Below are 22,253 nucleotides of genomic sequence, written 5' to 3' on the forward strand. Positions count from 1 at the left end.
TATATAAGATTTTTATTCAAATAAAAATTAATTAACTAAAGCATTTATAATGACATTTAAAAATGTTCTCAAAAGAACAAAAAATAATCATCAGAGTATGATTACTCTTTAAGGTCAATTTATAAAATAAATTTTCATTCAAATGAAGTATATTTAAAAGTGAAAAGACAAACTCTCTTCTTCTGCATCTTTCACATTATTTTCAATAATTTGTTTTAAAAATTACACATAATAGTTAAAAAAAGAAGCAAATTTTCTTATGAAGTATACAGTTGGAAGCATCAAAATGTAATTTAAAAAATGCTCCAGTTCTAGCATGTACATTTATATTAATAAATTGAGTTCCTTAATCTCTCTTTTAACCTTGATAAATGGGGTTGGTTTGTGTGGAACAGCCTTTGTTCATTTCTTCACAGAGAAGAAGGTGAGGCTGGATATATCAGGGTCCTCTGGGGCTTGGGTGAAGAGGAAGTTGTTTCATCCTTGATGTCCCATGAGTAGACCAGTAGGCTGTTGGCTATGATCAGGATCAATTTTTGCAACTGCTTTTGGTATGTATGAAACAAAAATCACTCTGGATCTTTCTCTCCCTGCTCATGTCCCTCATTCACAATGAGTTAAAATCACTTCCTCTACCCAATGCAAATGGAAGAAGAGTTATTTATTTTTTAACCATAGGTGGGGGAGTTCACAGAGGCCCTTATGAGACTTTGCATTGAAGTTCAGTTTAATTAGGAGTTTGGCAGCTATGTATGTTTAGGTAGGGTCAGGTGGAGAGAGGGCACTGGAAGCAGAGGGTATCATGTGAAGAAAAGAATAGCACTGAGTTGTCACATGTTCATCTCTTTCTTCAAAACTGGAACTGATGGCCATCAATATCATTTAGTAGATGGGGAAAAATCAAGTTAGGGATACAAAATACAACACAACTGTGGTGGGAGAGGTTGTGCAGTGAGACTTATTTTGTCTAAAAAGAATGAAAAAAAACCCCAAAATTATTATATTTGGTAGTGATTATCCCATGGCTGATCAGAGTATCGTATAAAGATGGATAGAGCACTAAGCATCCCATAACATGAATATTTAAGTGTTGGAAGAGCCCTCATTGTTTTGCATTTTTTAGGGTAGGCATTTTGTTTTTGTTTCAATAGTTTGATATAGAAGAGAATCAACATATTAAAATGTTATGAACTGTGAGGTGTTCTTGGATTCTGTGTGCAAATGTCTGAGAAGTATACTGGGAAATTGATCAGCATTTGGTTGTCCATATAGCTACTTGCCAAAGTGATGTAGTAAAAAGAAATGGGCTTGTTAGCTGGCCAGATTTGGGTGAAAGTCCAGGCTCCTCCTTACAAGCCAGGGAAGATGATTTGTGAAAAGTTGGGTAAATCCTCAAAAACAGAAGTTGACATTATCACCAACTGTTATGTGGATATTTAATGTGAAGTGATCATTGATCTCTTTGGGAGCAAGAAATAATACATTTAATAAAATTCTATTTGCTCCAAGGGGAGTGTTAATTTGTTGTTCTGATCAAACACTGACATCTCATTTTCTATAAGAGGACATAATGTTAGAGATTCTTACTGAGAGTCCATGAATAGGTTTTACGGGGTCTACTAGTCTTCTAAAATTGTGTTGAAAATGTGTGTGTGTGGGTTCACATTTGTGTGTGTCTGTACAAGTTTGTGATATGTCTCATTCTGTAGGTGGGTATGAATATTGGATTCCTTTTCTAATTAACACCTGAGTTACCTGTGAAATTTTATACTTCTCTTTAATTTTTTCAGTTAATAAAAAAATCAAGGCTTAAAATTTACATGATTTAACTGAATGTTATTTGGAACATTGGAGGCTTGAAACGTAAGCTTTCTGCATCCAAATTTGTTGACATTTCTGCTACATTATGCTGGTCCTGTTTGGGGACATAAGCAGTAAACATGGTAAAGGTAAATTCAGTGGGTTCTGGGGAATAGTGACCATTTAAATTCCATTTTTGTTATAATTAAGTTTGCCATTCTTTGCTAGGTATAGCCCCACTTGGAATTCATAATGATTGTCAATATTATCTCTCTGTCAGAACATACAGACTGTGCTTCCCCATTCCAGATGCCCATGTGGTAATTTAAAGACCAGTCAAGGGTTCACATTAGATTTCAAGATTGAAAGCCACTGTGTTTTTTTGCCTGGCTGCTTTTGCTTTCAGGAGACACTTGAGTGCCATGGAGTGTGGTCAGAACATTCTCCTGTTTTATTCTGTGATTCCCAGTGATCAGGCCAAGGACTAATGCACCTTGCAGACAGTGTTCACCTGTCAAGGCCAGTGACTGCTGCCTACTTGATTCCTTGTGATGAGTTTGAATTTCAGGGCCAATTTTCTCAGCTTTGCTCACCTTGTTTAGCCATGAGGATGACTTCCCAATGATATTCAACATTTTATTTTGCAATTTAAAATAGATTCATATTTCTTGGTTCTCGTTGTTTAAAATGACCTTTTCTATTATTTAAAAATAATTAAGTAAATGAACAGATCAAAACATTTCAACAGTACAAACAGAACAAAATTCTGAAAGTTAAAGTGTGAGCCCTTTTCCCACTGGAGAAGAAGTCAGCATTAAACATTTATTTTGTATTTGTCTAGAAAATGTCTGTGTAAATTCATGCAAAACATGTAAATATAGCTTGAAACAAAACTGAGATTATTACACAAGTCTACTTTTCTCTGAGTGATATAACTCACTATTTGAAAGGTCGGTCTGGCTTTCCTTTGCATGAATTAAACATTATTTATTTATACAGTACCATGGATTCAGTTGTTTTTCCTTCTCTCCCCTGGCTAATGCAAGTAATGCTAAAATGAACACCCTTCTTAAATACATCTTAGCATACATGGTCACAGACATTAGTAAAATATCTGTAAGGCTAGTTTTCCAGAAGTAGAATTGTTGAGGTAGAGAATCTGTACACCTGGCTCATTTTGTAATCTTTATTTCTATACTATCTAATAACATAATTAATGAGTTCATTTAATTTAGCAATTTAAAAACATGAGCTCCCTAGTTTTTTTTTTATCTCACAGAACACTTCTAATAATAAATGTGTATTTTTTTCTCATATAAAACAATTCCCCAACTCTGGGCTCTACCTGGGTTTCCAATGATCTAAGTGATTCTAACACCACCTAGAACTTCTGCAGGTCCCACAGAGGTTAAGGACTTAGTCTCACAAGACTGCCCTCACAAGATGTCAATCACAATCTGTGTGCTATAAAGCTGGTAGTTCCCATGACTGTCTTGTCTAGTTTGATAATTTGCAAATGGCTCAAGAACTCAGGAAAGCATTTTATATCACTGTGACAAAATACTGGAAAAGCAACTTGAAGAAGACTTATATTGGGTCATGGTTTCAAAGGTTCCAGTTAATTATCAGCTGGCTCCATTTTTTTCTGGACCTGTGGTGAGGTGGTACATCATGGTGGAAGGAGGGCATGTGGACCAAAACTGCTCAACTGACAGCAGAAGCAAGCAGAGGAGCAGAAGAGAGTCCAGGAACAAAATATACCCTTCTAAGGCAATGTCCCCAGTGATCCATCTCTTTTCACATAGGCCCCACCTCCTGATGTTTCTGCCACCTCCGGATAGAATCACCAAATAGAAGATATATTTTGTTAATCGGTATTCTCCAGACATACAGAACTGATAGGATCTATTTATCTATCCATCGATTGGTTGATCCAACTAATTATCTATCATGTATATTTTTAAACTCATGCAAAAACATTTCCATAAAACTTGAAGCAATTACCTCAAATCTTGAAACAAGGTAAGTGCAGAATTTCATAGTAATCTGCCTCCATGTTGTTTCAAGTCTTATGTACATGTTTTTGCATGAATTTGCAAAAAATGCACATACTAAGTATACGAACTATACGTGTGTGTGTGTGTGTGTGTGTGTAGATAGATAGATACATAGATAGATAGATGGACAAATGGATGGATGAGTGGATCTAGATATTTGAGAGGAGATTTGTTAGAGGGACTGGCTTGTGTGATAATGGAGGCTGAGATATCTCACATCAGGATGGCTGTGAGCTGGAGATACTAGGATGCTAGGAGCCTGACTCAGTCCAAGTCTAAAAACTTCAGAACCAGAGAAGTCAATGGTTTAGCTCTGAGGGTGAAAGTCTGAGAACTCTGTGGGGGGTCAGTTTGTGGGGGTACTGAGGCAAGTCTCAGAGTGCACCTGCTGGAGAGCCTGGAATTCTGATATCCAAGGGGTGGAGAAATGTCCAAACTCAGGGTACGCACGCACGTGCACACACACACGCACACACACAGATAGAGTGAGCGCAAATTCACCTTTCGCTCACCTTTCTGTGCCATATGGGTTTGCAGTTGATTGGATGGTGCCTGACCCTTTCTGTGCCATATGGGTTTGCAGTTGATTGGATGGTGCCTGACCCTATTCAGTTCACCAACTCATGCTAATTTCCTCTGCATACACCTACACAGATGCACTCAGAAATAATGGTTTGCAGTTTTCTAGATATTTCTTAATCTAGTCAAGGTGACTATTATAGATGCAAAGGGTAAGGTGTGGGGGAGGGGTACAGAGCTTCACACTCTCTCTGGGCACATTGTCCCCACAACTCTTCCATTTACAAACTAACCGGGAACCTCTCTAAGCAATCTTCAGGGTTTTAATGGAGGTTCTATTCAAAGGCATGATGAAGTCATCGGTTATAGGTAATTAACTCAATCTCCAGTTCCACTCCCATCACTGAAGTCTGGGGAGTAAGACTAAAGTGCCAACCTTCTAATTAGTGGTCAGTTCCTCTGGCAACCAGTCCCAATCCTGCAGCCATCTAGGTGCTCACGGAGATTCAGTTAGCATCAACTCAGCAGGTTGAAAGGGCTTATTATGGACAACAAAAGACAAGCCTCTCACCCCTATTACTCAGGAAATTAATTCCAAAAGTTTTCAGAACCTTTGTTTTAGAAATGAGTGCAAAGATTTTTTATATATATATAAATATATATATTTCTTATATAATTATATGTGTAAACATACATATAAAATATTAATAAGAAATATATATGTATTTTTCTAGCAAAATATCATACTAGTCATTAAATTGATTGTTTAAAATATGCCATATGGCAAACTTCCTTTCACCTATGAAACTTCTCCAGGAGATTTTTCTTTCTACCAACGGTTTGTTGTCGTCCCCTACAACCTGAACTTGACTGAGTGTATGAGCGGATTGCTTCTTCAAAATCAATGTTACCTTCGAGAACTCTGTGACCATCAGGTGCTTTAGATTCCCTCCTCACTGTTTCCATACTTGGTCTTTCTACCTTACAGCTACCTGGACTTCTCAACGTACAGACACATGGCACCTTGTGTTATGGTAGAAATTTTATTATTTGATCAAAACTTGGAAAGCCAAAACTTTCAATTCTTCCTTGGTTACATGTAGTATCACATGAACCCATATAAGGGGTTGAGGATCTGCTGTTAGCCCTGAAATTTGCCCTAATTCTGGAAAATCCTTTATTCAAGAGAGGACCCTCATCTCAATGAAGTCTCCTAGCTTCACCCCCATCCGACTTGATGCAGCAGCCTCAGTATCCAGTCCCACGTGTTCTCGTCTATCAATGCTGGTGAATGGTGACCAGTTCCCCACTCCTTCAGAGCAGGTCTCTTTCCTCTTCCAGCAGGCCAAGTGCTTCATTATGATTTGGCCCTAGTTAAAGGTCCAGTGGCCAGGGAGACAGAAATAGACCCTGGGGGTTGGGAGTGGTCATGTTTTGTTCTAAGGCAGAGGCTTCTGCATTATTTTTATAGAGAACTCAGATTTCACGTGGAGGAATGGACCTCTTCTTTAAGTGCAGAGGGGTTAGGAAAATCTGGGGATTCACAATTTCTGAGTACATTGACAGTAAGATTTCCATCCCATATGCCAGGGCCCTAGTCCTTTGTAATCAGAATTCAGGTCTCGGTGGAACAGATCTGTTGGGGTTGAGATGGTCATCTCTGGAACTCCATTACTCTACTTAAATCCTGAATCTGATCCTTAGTTTTTTTCTATCCTCTGGCTGCAGAATATGGAGGATTTCTTATATGCTGCCCAAAAGGCCCTTTGGCTATTGTTCTTTGGCTTGAGTTTTTGATTCATCATCTTAAACCTTTCATTGCTATTTCTTCAATACATAATAACCCCAGCAAAAGCCAACCACTTCCATAGTCCTTGGAATTATTGCTTTGCTTGAACAACTGCAGCATTGCCCCTGCTAGTTCATCCCCTGGTATTCCATCTCAGTTCTCTACCAGCAAAGACTGTAATGATTGTAGCTACAATATATGGAAGATTATTAACACTTCATCTACCACTTATGATGGAGTCCCCATTGTAAAGCAGCTGGCTGGTGATCCGGCTAAAAAATACCATTTCAAAATCAATTTTTTTTGTGTGCTGCTCCTAATACTGTTTCTAGTTTGGGTCTCCCAGGAAATACTGTGAGATAAAGATTTATGTGTAAGGAGTTTATTGAAGGAAACTTTTGGCAACAACACCAGGTAAAAAGGGAGGGAAACAAATTTGGTCAGAGGGACAAGTTGATGTACTTGCAATAGAGACCTCAGATGATTTCTTAGAGAGTTTTGGAGCTGGCCCTTTAGAGTTGCCCCAAATCTAAGTGACAGCTGTACCTTGACATCTCCTGGTGTCCCTGATGCTGGAGTGCTGAATGGGGTGAGGAACTCACCCTGCCCAGGGTGTTGGAGAAGGACTCAGCTGAGAATGACCAGCAGCCAATATTTCCAGCAGTGGGGGAGGAAAGGAAGAGTGTGTTCTCTGCTAATTAGGGAGATGTCTATCACCTCCTCGAAGACACTGCATTGGTTTGTCTCAAAATTGTTCCTAGGATAGGTGAGGAATTGCCAATGTAGCAGAACAGAGAGAGAATTTCAAGACTGTCAAAAGACAATGTACCTAAGTGTAAGATTTGGAAAATTTAAAACTACTAGAAAAAATATAGGGAAAACACCTTGAGACATTGGTATAGGCAGTGATTTTTTTGAATAGGACCCCCAAAGCACAGGAAATAGAAGCAAAAATTGACAAATGAGATGGTGTCAAACTAAAAAGCACAGAAAAGGAAACTACAGAGCAATGAGATAATTTAGAGAATGAGAGAAGATATTTGCCAACCACTCATCCAACAGAGGGCTAATAAATAAGTAACCAGAATAAATAAGTAACCCCAAAAACTTGACAAAGCCCAAGTAATTCAGTTAAAAATTGGGCAAATGATCTGAACAGACACTTCTCAGAAGAAATAGACATTTCTCAAAGAAATGCAAAGCCAAAAATAGGAAAGAATAATCAATATCATTAGTCATCAGAGAAATGAGAGACAAAATGACAAGGAGAGTCCGTCTCACTCCAGAGAGAGGGGCTACTATGAATAAAAACAAATAAAATGCTGGTGAGGGTGGAGAAAAGGAACTTATATACAAAGACCAGTATGGAGGTTCCTCAACAAACTGCAAAGAGAATCACCATATGCTCCAGCTCTCCCATTTCTAGGTGTTCATCCAAAGGAAATGAAATCAGACCACTAACGAGATACCTGCATACCCATTTATGGCAGCTATCCACAACAGCTAAGACATGGATGAGCCTCCATGCCCATCCACAGATGAATGGGTAAAGAAAGCATGGCATATATGCACAATGGAGTATTAGTCAGCCATAAAGAACGAAATCCTATCATTTGCAAGAAAATGAATAGAACTGGAGAATCTTCTGTTTAGTGAAATAAGCCAGACACAAGAAAGCAAGCATCACATGTTCTCTGTCATAGATGCAAGCTAAAAAAATGTCGACATGAGAGTGGAGTGTTGATTACTAGAAATTGGGAAGAGTTTGTGGGGGGTGGTGATTGGAATAAGGGAGGTTGGATTTGATTGATGCATACTTTATGCATGCCGAAACCCACAATATGTCCAATTAATGTGTCAAGAAAAACATTAGATAACAACAGTGTGCAGCTTCAAGTATATGCCCAAAGGAGCCGATACCCCCTGGGCCTGATGTGTACATGTAGGTGAGCTCTCCAGAAGGTACACACACTGTCTCCAGTCACAAGGGGTCTGCTGGGGGAGCCTGAGAGAAGGTGAAGTCTGGCCAGAAGAAAGAGCAAGTGCAAATCCATGACATTCTGGGCACTGTTAGGTAGCCATGGGGGGAGTATTTCATCAGATGCTTCAATTAGAGAAAAGTGAAACAAGTCAATATAAAAGAGGTGACAAGATGAGTTCTAGGTCACTAGTAGAAACCTAACGCCTTGATTCCTCTGAACTAGTCTTTTTCAGGTTTCTTTTTCAACCTCTATTTTTAAAATGGAGATTTTTATTCTGATATAATTGTAGATTCCCATGTGGTTGTAAGAAATTCATGGGCGAGACTCTGTGTATCATTTACTTACCTTCCCCTGGTGGCACTATCTTGCAAAATTCTTGTGAACACCATGGTTAAGAGATTGCGACCAAAGAAGCTGAGACAGGTTCGTCCACACCACAAGGATGCCTCCCGTTTCCCTTTCCCATCCACACTCCCTGCCTTCCCAGACCCAGTCCCTCAATCCCTGGCCACAGCCCGTCTTTTCTCCCTGTCTAAAACTCTTCCATCTCAAGAATGCTAAATAAATGGAATAATACAGCGAGAGACCTTTTGGGACTTTTTCCACTTAACAAGATACTCCGGAGATTCATTCAGGTTGCATGTAACAGTAGTTCATTCCTTTTTATTGCTAAGTAGTATTCCATGGTGAATGGGTGCCACATTTTAACCACTGAAGGACATTAGGGTTGTTTCCAGTTTGGGGCCGTTAAGAAAAAGCTGCTATAAACATTTGTGTTCAGTTTTTGTTTTGTGTGAACATAAACTTCCATTTCTCTGTAATACATGCCCAGGAGTGTCATTTCTGTGTTATAAGGTGGTTGTATGTTTAGTATTTTGAGAAAATGTCAAATTGTTATGCAAAGTGATTGTACCATTTTACATTCCCACCAGCAGCATATGAGCGAAGTGGTTGTTCTGAATTCTCGCTAGCATAGGGTGATGTCACTATTATTACTTTAGCCTTTCTAATAGGTGTGTGATTATATCTCATGTGGTTTTAATTTTCATTTCCCTGGTGTCTAAAAATGCTGAGCATATTCTCATGTGCTCATCTGTTATATTTTTCTTCCTATCTTTTGCCTATTTTATAATTGTTTGTTTCTTAATTGTTGAGTTCTGAGATTTTTTTTTCTTTTTTACATATTCCAGATATGAACCTCTTTTTGGCTGGGTGGATTTTTCAATTTTTTTTCTTTCATTCTATAACTTGTTTCTTCATTTCTTAACAGTATTTTTCACAGAGCAACATTTTTATTTAAAGTGAGATTTATTAATAATTTCTTTCTTTCTTATTCTTTTTGCATTAAGGATTGAACCCAGGGGTATGTTACCACTGAGCTATACCGCTAACCCTTTAAAAAAGCATTACTTTGAGACCAGGTCTCACTAAGTCGCTGAGGCTAAGGTTAAATGTGCCATCGTCTGTCCAAGCCCCCCGAGTCACTGGGATGATAGACACGTACCACTGTGTCCTGCTCAATATTTTCTTCTAAGGATTGAATTTTGGTGTTGAGTCTGAGAACTTGTTGCTTAGCTCTAGATCCAAAATATTCTCTCTTATATAAAGTGCATGTGCCTTCAGTTCATAACCCATTTTGAGTTGATTTTTGAAGAAGGTGAGCCCTAGTCTAAGCTTTCAACAGTGCTAATTCTCCTCTTCCTCCTCCTCCTCCTCCTCCCGCTCTTCCTCCTCATTCTGTTCTCTCTCCATCTCTTTCTTATCCTTCTCCTCTTTGACTATGGATGTCTAGTTGGTCCATTACCATTTCTGGAAAAAGCGTATTCTCCTGAATTGCCTTTGCAACTTAGTGAAAAATCAGTTGTTATGTTCGTGAGGATCTATCTCTACGTTCTGTGTTTGGCTTCATTGATCCACGTGTCTCTCCCTTTGCCAGTTCTACAGTCTTAATTACCTTAACTAGAAGTTATAAAGTTGGGTAGACTAATTTCTTTTGCTTTTTATCTACTTTTCAAAATTATTTAACCATTATAGTTTCTTTGGTTTTCTCTATACATTTTAGGTTCTTGTCTATACCTTCAGAACTCTTGCTAAGATTTTTGACTGGCATTGTGTTAAATATGTTTCTCATTTTGGGGGAAGAATTGGCATCTTTAACTAAGTTGAGTCTTTCAAGAAAAAAGTATTTCTCTTCATTTATTTAAATCTTCTTTGATTTTTTGGGTCACCATTGATAGTTTTCAGCATGCAAGTCTGATGCATGTTTGTTAGATTCTAGCTCAAGTTTACATTAAAAAGAATAGCTTTATCAATGCACAGATGTTTGCTTTCAAAGGGATCATGAATCTCTTCACAGTGTTACTGTAGCAGGTGAGATATTGAAAAGGAAGGTATTTATGAACAGCCACATGTCACAAAAGCCAAATCACATAGTGGCAAGGTGTAGTGGAGCAAGGGCTTTGACACTTAGACCTTTTCTCAGCTGTGTTGTATTCCATTTATTCCTGTTCTCTCTGAACCTTGGTTTCTTCTTCTGTAAAAAAGGGGGATAAATGTATATTTCTTGCCAGGGTTCTCTCAAGGACAAACAAATCAATGCTTACAAATGCGTGTTTTCTAAAACAAGACATCCCTGTTCAAAGGAAGGAGTTGTACTCTTCCTCTATGCACATCTGCTCACTCAGCCGGCTCTTGTCCTCACTGTTCTTTGATGTCCGACATGACATGTGTGACTTAACAGTGACAACTGTGAGCTTGAAAAGGATGCAGATTTTATTAGATTGGGAATCTTAAATAATTTAATATCCCTTTCCCACTGTACAAATCTGTATTGTAGAAAACTCTTTGGGAAGCAAAGTAAAAGAGCCCATCCAACAAGATAATGAAGGTTAGCTCTGTGTGGGTAAAACTCCAGCTCACTGGACTGGTCAGAATTGAAGACTGAGCTTGGCTTCCTCCAAAGCATCCATGGTCAGTGTCTGTCTCTCCAAGTAAAAGTCAATGACAACTTGCCTGCCAGGGGAAGTTCCAATTGCATCTTAAGAATGAAGATCAATACAATCACTGCAAGTAAACCGTGTCTGACCTTATCCTCTGCAAGAAGGAAGAGAACCAACAGGGCATGAAAAGTGTCAGCATTTTTGGATTTGGCAGGTGATAAAGGGGAAACAGTTTATGCTGTGCTCATCCATCATCGAACATCAGTAAGATCATTAAGGTTAAAACTAGAGCTAAAGAGGTAGCAATCTATCCAATTCCACTATTGGAAACCCTAGCACTGATTCAGTTCAGTTCAGTTCAATTCAATTCAATAAGCATCTATTAAGTACCGATAATGTGTATGACTGTGTGGGCTTCAAAGAAACCCATCCTCTAACTGTTCATTCAGTTTACTTCTTAAACCAGAGTGCTGGGAAGAAGCATGCAGAGAAAGGCAGATATGCAGATGCAGAAAATCTACTGTGATGACTACCGAAGGCTGTGGATAAAACCCTGTAGAATTACCGTGAAGGGAGACGCAAACTACATGCTCATAGAAAAAGCAGGCGGTTTTTGAGTTGGGACTTACTGCAGGATGAGTAGGCATTACCCATGGATGCAAAAGGGATTAGTTCAGTTTGGTTTGACTGTCATTTACTGAGGCGTGACGTGGGATGGACCCAGGATGGGCAGTGGTATTGACGAGGTGAACAAATCCCCATTTCCATCCTCAGAAAGCTTACAGGTACAATACACCAGGTAGAGGAGGCAGAGGCCTGGAAGATTGATACCCTGCCTGAAGAAAGAGACAAACAAGTTCATAGGGAAAGGTCTCCCTTGCAACCTTGCTCAATTTAATCTGCTTTCTAAGATTATCTTTGGCCTGGTCACAGTTGTTAAGTTTTGCCTTTCTTAACGGCAGTAACATTTTCAGAAAAATGCTGGGGACCTGGAAATGGCCAAGGACAGATGCAGAGACATGGTGACAATCTTCCAGTTATGCTCTTTTTCCCTCTAGAGTCCAATACATTTGGAAGGACAAATCTTATAACTGCTGCTATTGCTGTAATTTTCATTATCATTTCCTTTCTGGGGACCGAGACTACTTTGAGGTTTAAATTAGTATGCTTTCTTCATGCTTATCTTATAAGAAGGACAGGACTCATCTTCTTCAGTACTAGAGACAAAGGCTGCAGACAGGTTCCATAGAAAAATTTGGACATATTCTATTGACCAAATGTTCCTGTGGCCAGATATCATGAAAGGCAAAGAAAAAAAAATTAAAAAAGAGTTAGCAACCTGAGGAAGGAAATGTGCAGACAGAAAATCAGAATAGAGAAGAATGGAAAGATGTGACCTGGTGTCTCTGGGACTGCAGGGAAGCTGAATGGGGACCATCTTAGGGCTCTTGTCACCATTGAGGAGGAACCACGAAGACACCAACGATAGAAGGCTGTCTTTCCATCGCCTATCAATCTTCCCGTTTGGAGTGAAGCTCATCTGTGCCTTTAGATCCTTTTCAGATCCTGTGCATTGCCTAACTTTTACACTTGACCACTCATGTTTTCATTGCCATTTATTATTGGTTTGGAGAGACAGAACGATTTTTTTCTACCAGTTACCAACAGGGTCAGACCTTGAACTTGAGATTCACCAATCCCTTTGAAGCACTCTTTCCAGTACTCTGTAAACCCACCACCTAAAAATTGATTTGTGGATCACACAGTGTAACAAAGCTAACAGTTGGTCCCCCGTTGCTCTGTGGGCAAGTACTCCTTCCTGGGATGAGAAATAAACAAAATGGTGACAAGCTCCTGAAGTTCTTGTGCCATTTCAACCTGATACTTCACTCCCACATCTAGAGACAGGGTTATTTCTGGTGAAATCCTTGCTGTAAATACACCAATCAATTTTCCTTACAAATGATTCCTAATATGTAATTATGTAATCAAGCTCTCCCATAAACAAGCTGGGCCTTGACACTGAATGATGGGATGCAGTGATATTTTAAATAAAAGATGATCGCACCACCATTTATTTTGAAGTACATTTTTCAGGGTTGGGAACTCTATATTAATGGAAGTTTGGAGATTAACAGCAAGCTAAATGTGAAACCCTATGAGCCGGTGCCTTTGACATAAACAAATGTATAAAAATAGCATTCCTCAACTGTTTGCAAAGTCTTACAGAGCTACAGGGCTTTTTGCAAAGCAGAGGGTGCAAAGAGTACCGGCTTCATCAAATTCTGGCAGTGATCTGTTAAAAAATAATGGTTTTGTCTACAAATGGAAACTGCTAACAGCTTTCCTGTCCGCCGCAATTGTCTTTCCATCTGCTTGGGTTTTATAATCGTGTTGCCTTTGGAAAATTACAACTCAGAGCATATTCTCCTGGAGGTCTGTTGTATAGCTGAATATTCAGAGCCATGAAATGGTGACAACAGTTGAGTTTCCCTGCAAAAGCGCTACAGCCATCGCATCCCAACAAGTCCCCCTGGTGCTGAGAGGCTCTGGCAGGAGGGCAGCATCAGGTTACATGGGAGCACAATTGAAAAACCTCTCACATCCACTTGAACAGCCAGGATCTAACATGCTCAGTTCCTTGGTGTGATGGCGGAGTCATTTCTCCCTCTTTCCTCTTACTTTATGTCCCCCCATCTCATTTCGCCACCAAAACTTATTATCTAAGATATTATCATCTAAGTGCAAGTCCATGATGAAGCTGGTAGGCTCCTCTAGCCTGTGACCTGCTCAGGGAAGAGCATCATTCCTTTGTATCTCCAGATCCCTGCTCAAGATGGTTGGTCAGTACTATTAGGTGAATAAATAAATTAATTCACTATTAAGTGAATAAATGAATGACACTGTCTCCTTGGTATGAGTCTTTGTGTTGTAGAAAGCCTTGTGTACTTTGTAAAATATTTTTGTTGACACTGTCTTCCCAACAGTGAGGGAGGAAAAAGTTATTGTAGTTCCAATGTGTTAGCTTGAGAAGGGGGTGTTAAGTTTGGGTTCAACAGGCAAGAGATGGATTAGGGAGACCACCTCTAGGGGAAGTGGGGAAGGGGCAGTGGAGGCTGGGAAGCCATCAGGCGGCCGTGTGGGTCTTGCTCATGTGGAGGAGAGAGGAACAAAGTCTCTGATTGACGAGCAGCTGGAAGAAAGTTTAGCAAAGCTGATGGAGCCCTTGGGCCAGAGTTGGCAGTCAGAGGAGTCCCATGTGTTCCGGAAACACACCTGCTTCTCCCAGCAATGCCCCTGCCATGCTTGGATTTTAGCTGGGGGCTCTTGGTGGTGCCAATGTGGTGACGGAGTTTAGAAGGCAGAACTAAGGTCCTCAGTCAACTCCACGGGACACAGTGGGATGTCTTCAGGACATTCTCATGACCACCACACCTTAATTTGAGGAGATGAAACTGATACCCAGAGAGGTTCAGGGATATTCTCAAGGTCTGATGCCCAGTGGTTGGCAGAGTGTGGATTAATGTCAGGATCCTGGACCCTAACTTGAATTGCTTTCTTAAGACACAGGGTGACTCTACTTGTACTTCTGATGTCCCCCCACCTCCCCAACCCCTCCTGCCCTGCCCCCATATGATTGGGGGTGTTTGGTAGGAAAGGAAGAGCACAGGGAAGCTCACTGGGTGGACCAAACACTTGGTCAGCACAGAAGAGGAGACAGGGGTGGGTTTTCTTCCACTCATGATAGAAAGCAGAGCACAAGACTGGAAAGCAAAGAGCAAAAGTCTCATCCCCAAGTGGGAGTGCATAAGAAATCCACTCTCTCATAATTAAAGTATTCCATGAATAAGATCAAACTTTTAAGAATTAAATGGATTATGCTGTAAACAATCACATAAAGTCATGCAGGGGTGAAGATGGCTCCCTCTGCTTTCCAAAGCTCTATTTCCAGCCCCTTGACAGTACTTGGCACAGAGTTATGGAGCAAATATTTGTCTTTGTTGAATAAATGAATATTAACTTTAGCCTTGGAAGGAACCCCGGAGAACATCCAAGGCACTTTAGAAGATAAAGATAATGAGCCCTGGATAATTGTCAAAGTCACCCCTAAGGGAATGAGACCCCAAGGTGTCTGTCTCCCTGATCAGAGCATCTGTCCCTCCCCTCTGGGGCTGTCTCTGAGATTAGGTCTCTGCCCTGTCAACACGGGAAATGATCATGGAGCAGACTGATACTGGATTCTCCTGTATGGAGAATGGACAATTTCTTCTATCCATTTTTTCTGAAACAAACACCAATGTGATGAGTAGATAAAGCCAAATTCTCAGATAAGAATGAGTGGGGAGAATGATGACTTATTTCAAGAAAAACATTTCCTGAAACCTACAAGATAACCACCAAAATTTTGGCAAGATCATAGGAACCCTCAGCTGACAGATGGTAGAAACTTAGGTGCCGCAGCCCGGCTGGCTGGGCAAAATAACCGGGGGGGTGACGAATAACTTGTGTACGTTGATACAGCAGGAGTGGGAGCCGTTTATTGTAGGACAGGAGCAGTATTTATACATTCCACACAGCTTATCTAATTAGCATAAACTAGATACATCAGTCAACCAATAAGGAATTTCCACACTTAATGGCTCGGTTTTGTTACTTCTCAAACCACTCCCTCTGACATTTTGCCAGGCACCATCCAGACTTGTTTACGAACTTTAACATTCCCCTGACAAAATGCCAGGTGTTATTTTGACTTATTTACAGACTCTAACATTTCCCCCTTTTGTTTAATTTAAATAACGACCATAGTGGTTTTTACAGAAACACCATAAATAACCTGCTACAAACAGAAAGGGAGGATACAAAATGCCACAATACCAAGCCAATTGATGGCTCCATGCAAGAAGCCCTTGGAAATTTTATACCAGCAATGACACTGTTAGCAAAGATACCGAGTTACAATTTGTTATAGATTACAGTTTGTTGTCTCAGTCCAGGTAAAGCAGTGTCTCAATAGATTAACTCACAGTCCAGGTAAATTCTGCAGGCAGCTAGCTTAAATCACAGTCCAGGTAAGTTCTGCAAGCAGCTAGCTTAAATCACAGTCCAGGTAAGTTCTGCAGGCAGCTAGCTTAAATCACAGTCCAGGTAAGTTCTGCAGGCAGCTAGCTTGATCCGAAGTCTCGTCTGTTTCTCAGCCAAAGTCTTGTCCGGTTTTCAGCAACACTGGAAATTCTTCCACCTTGGTCTTTACCGGCACTGGGACGAAGGCAGGAACTCCGGATGGCTAAAGAAAATCCTGTAGCATTCTACTAAGAAAACAACCTTCTGAACAATTTAGTACATTATCTCAAGGTTTTTTTGCATTTGAAATAAGCATTAATAGTGCTCATTACTCATCAGCTTCCAGGTGTGGGAGAACCATTGTAGCTTAGTTATTGGCATTGAAAATGACCAAACATCAGGGACACCAGTAGCGTCTTCTGCTGGCTGTAGTGCCTGGGCAGCCCCAGATGGCCCTGGGGAGTGTCCCGGACTCAAACTGCTACTGGGCACAGGGAGCAAGAGCCTGCGAGACTGTGCCTCCAGGTCAGGTCTAGATTTGGGCTCGCGGCAGTGGAAGAGCCAGCTCCCCGGCCAGGAGGCGGGGAAGGGCCAGTCGCCGCCGCCTCTTGGAAAATCCTTGCTGCGCTGTGACCGGCTTGCACACTCGGCAGCCGCCTCTCCGCTTCACGCACCCTCCGGTAACGAAAAGTATTTAGTAATAGCCTTTTGCTGCAACTTTTTTCCTGATAATCCTTCTTCTTCTGAACTTTCTTTTTCTTTCTGACTAGAGTTCCTGGGCTCTTATCAACACATGCCCTAACTATTCTTGGTTCCACTGGGGTGCCTTCTTCCCTTAGTAATTTACTTCTCACCCCTTCCATATTTTCATCACAAAGACAATACAATACACTGAGACAAAACAAGACACAAACATACTGTATCAATCTTCTCCATTTTCTCGAAATGGCCATTTTTCCTCTCGCCCTATCTGCCTAGGGACGAGCAGATTTGCTCCCGTCCTATCTATGGACGGGCAGCTTTTTTTCGTCACTTACCCCCGAGTGTCCCGGGGCTCCCCGTAACGGGCCACCATCTGCCGCAGTCCGGCTGCAGCAGAATAATCAGGGGGGGGACGAATAACTTGTGTACGTTGATACAGCAGGAGTAGGAGCCGTTTATTGCAGGACAGGAGCAGTATTTATACATTCCACACAGCTTATCTAATTAGCATAAACTAGATACATCAGTCAACCAATCAGGAATCTCTACACCTAATGGCTCGGTTTTGTTACTTCTCAAACCACTCCCTCTGACATTTTGCCAGGCACCATCCAGACTTGTTTACGAACTTTAACATTCCCCTGGCAAAATGCCAGGTGTTATTTTGACTTGTTTACAGACTCTAACATTTCCCCCTTTTGTTTAATTTAAATAACGACCATAGTGGTTTTTACAGAAACACCATAAATAACCTGCTACAAACAGAAAGGGAGGATACAAAATGCCACAATACCAAGCCAATTGATGGCTCCATGCAAGAAGCCCTTGGAAAAATTATACCAGCAATGACACCGTTAGCAAAGATACCGAGTTACAATTTGTTGTAGATTACAGTTTGTTGTCTCAGTCCAGGTAAAGCAGTGTCTCAATAGATTAACTCACAGTCCAGGTAAATCACAGTCCAGGTAAGTTCTGCAGGCAGCTAGCTTAAATCACAGTCCAGGTAAGTTCTGCAGGCAGCTAGCTTGATCCGAAGTCTCGTCTGTTTCTCAGCCAAAGTCTTGTCCGGTTTTCAGCAACACTGGAAATTCTTCCACCTTGGTCTTTACCGGCACTGGGACGAAGGCAGGAACTCCGGATGGCTAAAGAAAATCCTGTAGCATTCTACTAAGAAAACAACCTTCTGAACAATTTAGTACATTATCTCAAGGTTTTTTTGCATTTGAAATAAGCATTAATAGTGCTCATTACTCATCAGCTTCCAGGTGTGGGAGAACCATTGTAGCTTAGTTATTGGCATTGAAAATGACCAAACATCAGGGACACCAGTAGCGTCTTCTGCTGGCTGTAGTGCCTGGGCAGCCCCAGATGGCCCTGGGGAGTGTCCCGGACTCAAACTGCTACTGGGCACAGGGAGCAAGAGCCTGCGAGACTGTGCCTCCAGGTCAGGTCTAGATTTGGGCTCGCGGCAGTGGAAGAGCCAGCTCCCCGGCCAGGAGGCGGGGAAGGGCCAGTCGCCGCCGCCTCTTGGAAAATCCTTGCTGCGCTGTGACCGGCTTGCACACTCGGCAGCCGCCTCTCCGCTTCACGCACCCTCCGGTAACGAAAAGTATTTAGTAATAGCCTTTTGCTGCAACTTTTTTCCTGATAATCCTTCTTCTTCTGAACTTTCTTTTTCTTTCTGACTAGAGTTCCTGGGCTCTTATCAACACATGCCCTAACTATTCTTGGTTCCACTGGGGTGCCTTCTTCCCTTAGTAATTTACTTCTCACCCCTTCCATATTTTCATCACAAAGACAATACAATACACTGAGACAAAACAAGACACAAACATACTGTATCAATCTTCTCCATCTTCTTAAAATGGCCATTTTTCCTCTCGCCCTATCTGCCTAGGGACGAGCAGATTGCCCCCGTCCTATCTATGGACGGGCAGCTTTTTTTCGTCACTTACCCCCGAGTGTCCCGGGGCTCCCCGTAACGGGCCACCATCTGCCGCAGTCCGGCTGCCCAGAATAATCAGGGGGGTGACGAAGAACTTGTGTACGTTGATACAGCAGGAGTGGGAGCCGTTTATTGTAGGACAGGAGCAGTATTTATACATTCCACACAGCTTATCTAATTAGCATAAACTAGATACATCAGTCAACCAATAAGGAATTTCCACACTTAATGGCTCGGTTTTGTTACTTCTCAAACCACTCCCTCTGACATTTTGCCAGGCACCATCCAGACTTGTTTACGAACTTTAACATTCCCCTGACAAAATGCCAGGTGTTATTTTGACTTATTTACAGACTCTAACACTTAGGAACTCGAGGGTCACTGCCATGCACATTAACTACCACATTGCAGCTTTTTGAAAATACCAGCCTTTAGGGGTTGCCCTTCAGGGCTGGATGTGGCTTCACCTAACCATTTATTGAGCATCAACTCTGTGTCAGGCTTGTGCTAAGCTTTGGAGATTAACAGCAAACAAGAGCATATGACTTCTGTCATGGGGCAGGGCATTGGGTGGGAGGGATGGGTTGAAGTGCATGAGCCTAGTTACTTCAGATAGTTGGAAATCATTTTTTATTTTTTGATTTTTTTGTAGTTTTAGATGGACAGCATGCCTTTATTTTCTTTGTTTAGTTTTGTATGAGGTGCTAAGGATCCAACCCAGTGCCTCACACGTGCTAGAGAAGTGCTCTGCCACAGAGCCCCGGAAATATAGAGAGTGATGGGGAGTCTGAATAATCCTGCGGTGATAGGAAGGGTGTAAGACAGTGCAGCTGGACGGAGGCCTGAGGGACAAGAAAGAGTCACCTCTCTGCAGGTCCGAGGCAGGAGTTCTTGGGAGGATGAGAAGCAGGGGCAAAAGCCAAGGCCCCAGCAAGATCCTACCTGTTTGGGGAGCAGAGGAAAAGCCCTTCTGGATGAAACAGTATAGGGAGGGGGACTCACGGTTTGCAGGGGGAGTATTGGTGTGCACTGGAGAGCAGAGAGACATGTGTAACAGATGGCCATTTGCTTCACAGAGCTGTTGAAGGAAAGCCCGAGAAAACAGCTTCCTTCCTTCTCCATGCCTCAGTTTCCTTCTCAGTAAGATGTGGGTGGTGTTAAAAGGGCAGTGACTAAGAACCCTCCATTCTGTGATTCCCTGCAGTCCAGGTGTGGATCATGGCTTGAATGTCTTGCTTCTCTGCATCACAAAGCCACACAGTGAATGTGGGTTTCCATGGCTCCTGGAATACACTTTGAAAGGTGAGAATAATACATGCATCATGGAAATAGGCATTGGATTGCGCCAAATGTTGAAAGCACTTTTCAAGGGCAAACAAAATAGGTTGTTACAAGACACACCTGTTCCAGGGTGTTTACTTCCTGTTTTTCTGTCCTTGGCAGAACTCAATCTCCAATGAATGAATGTTTGAGGTATTGTCTGCTGTTTGCAAACACAAAGAACTTCCTTCTGCAGAAAGCAGCAGAGTCCAAGGCGTAATGATGACCAATTTGTGTTTCTGTTTTAACTCTGTGCCAGATGGTGGCCTGTTCTTATGGTATGGCAGGTGCTAGTCTGAGAAGATCATTTGGAGCAGCTCGTATGGTCTGCGTAACTCTCTGATGTTAAGTGACATTAACCTCCTCATTTTAAGATGGGAAAAGTGAGGACTAAATAAATGAGGTAATGTCTCCAGGGCATGTAGCATTTCTACAGTTGTTAATAGTTGGGATGTAGCAGAAAGCACCCTGGACTCAGCCTTCAGAGACATGGGCTTTGCCATTCAGCAGGTTATGACCTTGATCTTTGAGCCACTTAATACTCATTCTCCATTGATTTCCTCATCTATGAAATAGGGAAAATAATAGGTATGTTAAGGAACAGTTGTGAGCATTGAAAAATTATGTAAAGTGCCTGATTCAATAAATAATCATCTCTTCACACATAAAGATGCTTTAATAAACCTCTCTTATTAAAAATGTTAATACAACCTCCCTGATTTCTAGGTCATTAACTTGGTTTTGTGCAAAATTGCATTTAATGTGAAGATATTTGTATCAGAGAGGGATTCTTAGGGCTCTTGGTTTTTGTATGGGCATAGAAGGAGGTATTGAGGTAAACATTTCATTTGGAGATTAGAAATAATGAACCAGAAATTTGCACAAGTTGATATTAATTTCAGGCAATATTTACTTCTTCTTTATGAAGTCAACCAAGAAGAAATAAACCAAATATTTATTAAGTGCAAGATGCTATTGTAGGTGCTGTTAGGGAAGAGTGGGGTATGGAAATTCATCAAGCTGTTTGTCCCTCAGGGAGGCAGACACCATCTAGAGTTGGGATGAGGAAGGGAGGCCTTCAGCTGGAGCAGAGGATCAGGTTTTAATCAGCAAAATATGGGAGTGTGTGTGTTTGTGAGTGTGTGTATGAGAGAGAGAGAGAGAGAGAGAGAGAGAGAGAGAGAGGCCACAGATAAATTGTTTCCATGATTGTCAAAAATAGTTTTGGATTAAAAAAACATTAAAAATCTTATAGCAGCTCAATTCACAATAGCTAACTGTGGAACAAACCTTAGATGCCCTTCAACAGATGAGTGGATGAAGAAACTGTGGTATATATACATAGTGGAATATTACTCAGCCTTAAAGACGAATGAAATTACAGAATTTGCAAGTAAATGGATGGAGTTGGAGAATATCATGCTAAGTGAAGTAAGCCAATCCCCCAAAACCAAAGGCCAAATGTTTTCTCTGATATGTGGATGTTGATCCATAATGGGGTGTGGGGGTGGGACAAGGGAAGTACAGAGGAACTTTGGATTGGGCAGAGGGGAGTGAGGGGAGGGGAGCAGGTATAGGGATGGGAGAGATGGTGGAATGAGATGGACATTATTTCCCTATGTACATGTGTGATTGCATGAATGGTGTGATTCTGCATCATGTATAAACAGAGAAATGAAAAGTTGTGCTCCATTTGTGTACAATGAGTCAAAATGCATTCTGTTGTCATGTACAACAAATAAAAATTGGAACCCCTGGCCTAGAGAGAAGAAATGACTCGTTGGGTCCATGAGTAATTAAACCTGTTTTTAATGCTGACAATACACTTAACCAAGCATTAGTGAGGCCACTCCTGGACCTGGAGGATGAGGTTAGACTGTCAAAGGCAGGGATTTTTCTCTCTGATGCCCCCTTTTTCTAACAAAATTTCATAGCACTTCCTTCACTTTACTGAAAAGACAATACAATCCATCTACAATATTATTTCAAAACTAAATTAATAGAATACCCTTATGTAACAAAAATATCAAATGGAGGAATTAAAGGAAAGCTATTTAAGATAAAATAATATATGTATATATAAAATATTTTAGTATGCAAATACTCAGGCATGACTAGAGAGAGGTGTTGAACTAGCCC

General features: G+C 41.1%; 1 long non-coding RNA gene across 3 annotated transcripts in view; it reads left to right on the top strand.

Annotated features, from left to right (window-relative positions):
* Window positions 1-22,253, top strand: part of LOC125610933 — a 44,780-nt gene that overhangs the window by 7,121 nt on the left and 15,406 nt on the right. Inside the window, exon 1 of one of the 3 annotated variants that reach the window (XR_007341023.1) lies at window positions 19,975-20,096. The exons of the other annotated variants lie outside the window; for them this stretch is intronic. This is a non-coding gene — a long non-coding RNA (uncharacterized LOC125610933). Of the gene's footprint in view, window positions 1-19,974; window positions 20,097-22,253 lie in introns of those variants that run through there. 3 annotated transcript variants of the gene reach the window in all.

This window comes from Marmota marmota, unplaced genomic scaffold (assembly GCF_001458135.2).
Source record: "Marmota marmota marmota unplaced genomic scaffold, marMar, whole genome shotgun sequence".
Taxonomy (NCBI): domain Eukaryota; kingdom Metazoa; phylum Chordata; class Mammalia; order Rodentia; family Sciuridae; genus Marmota; species Marmota marmota.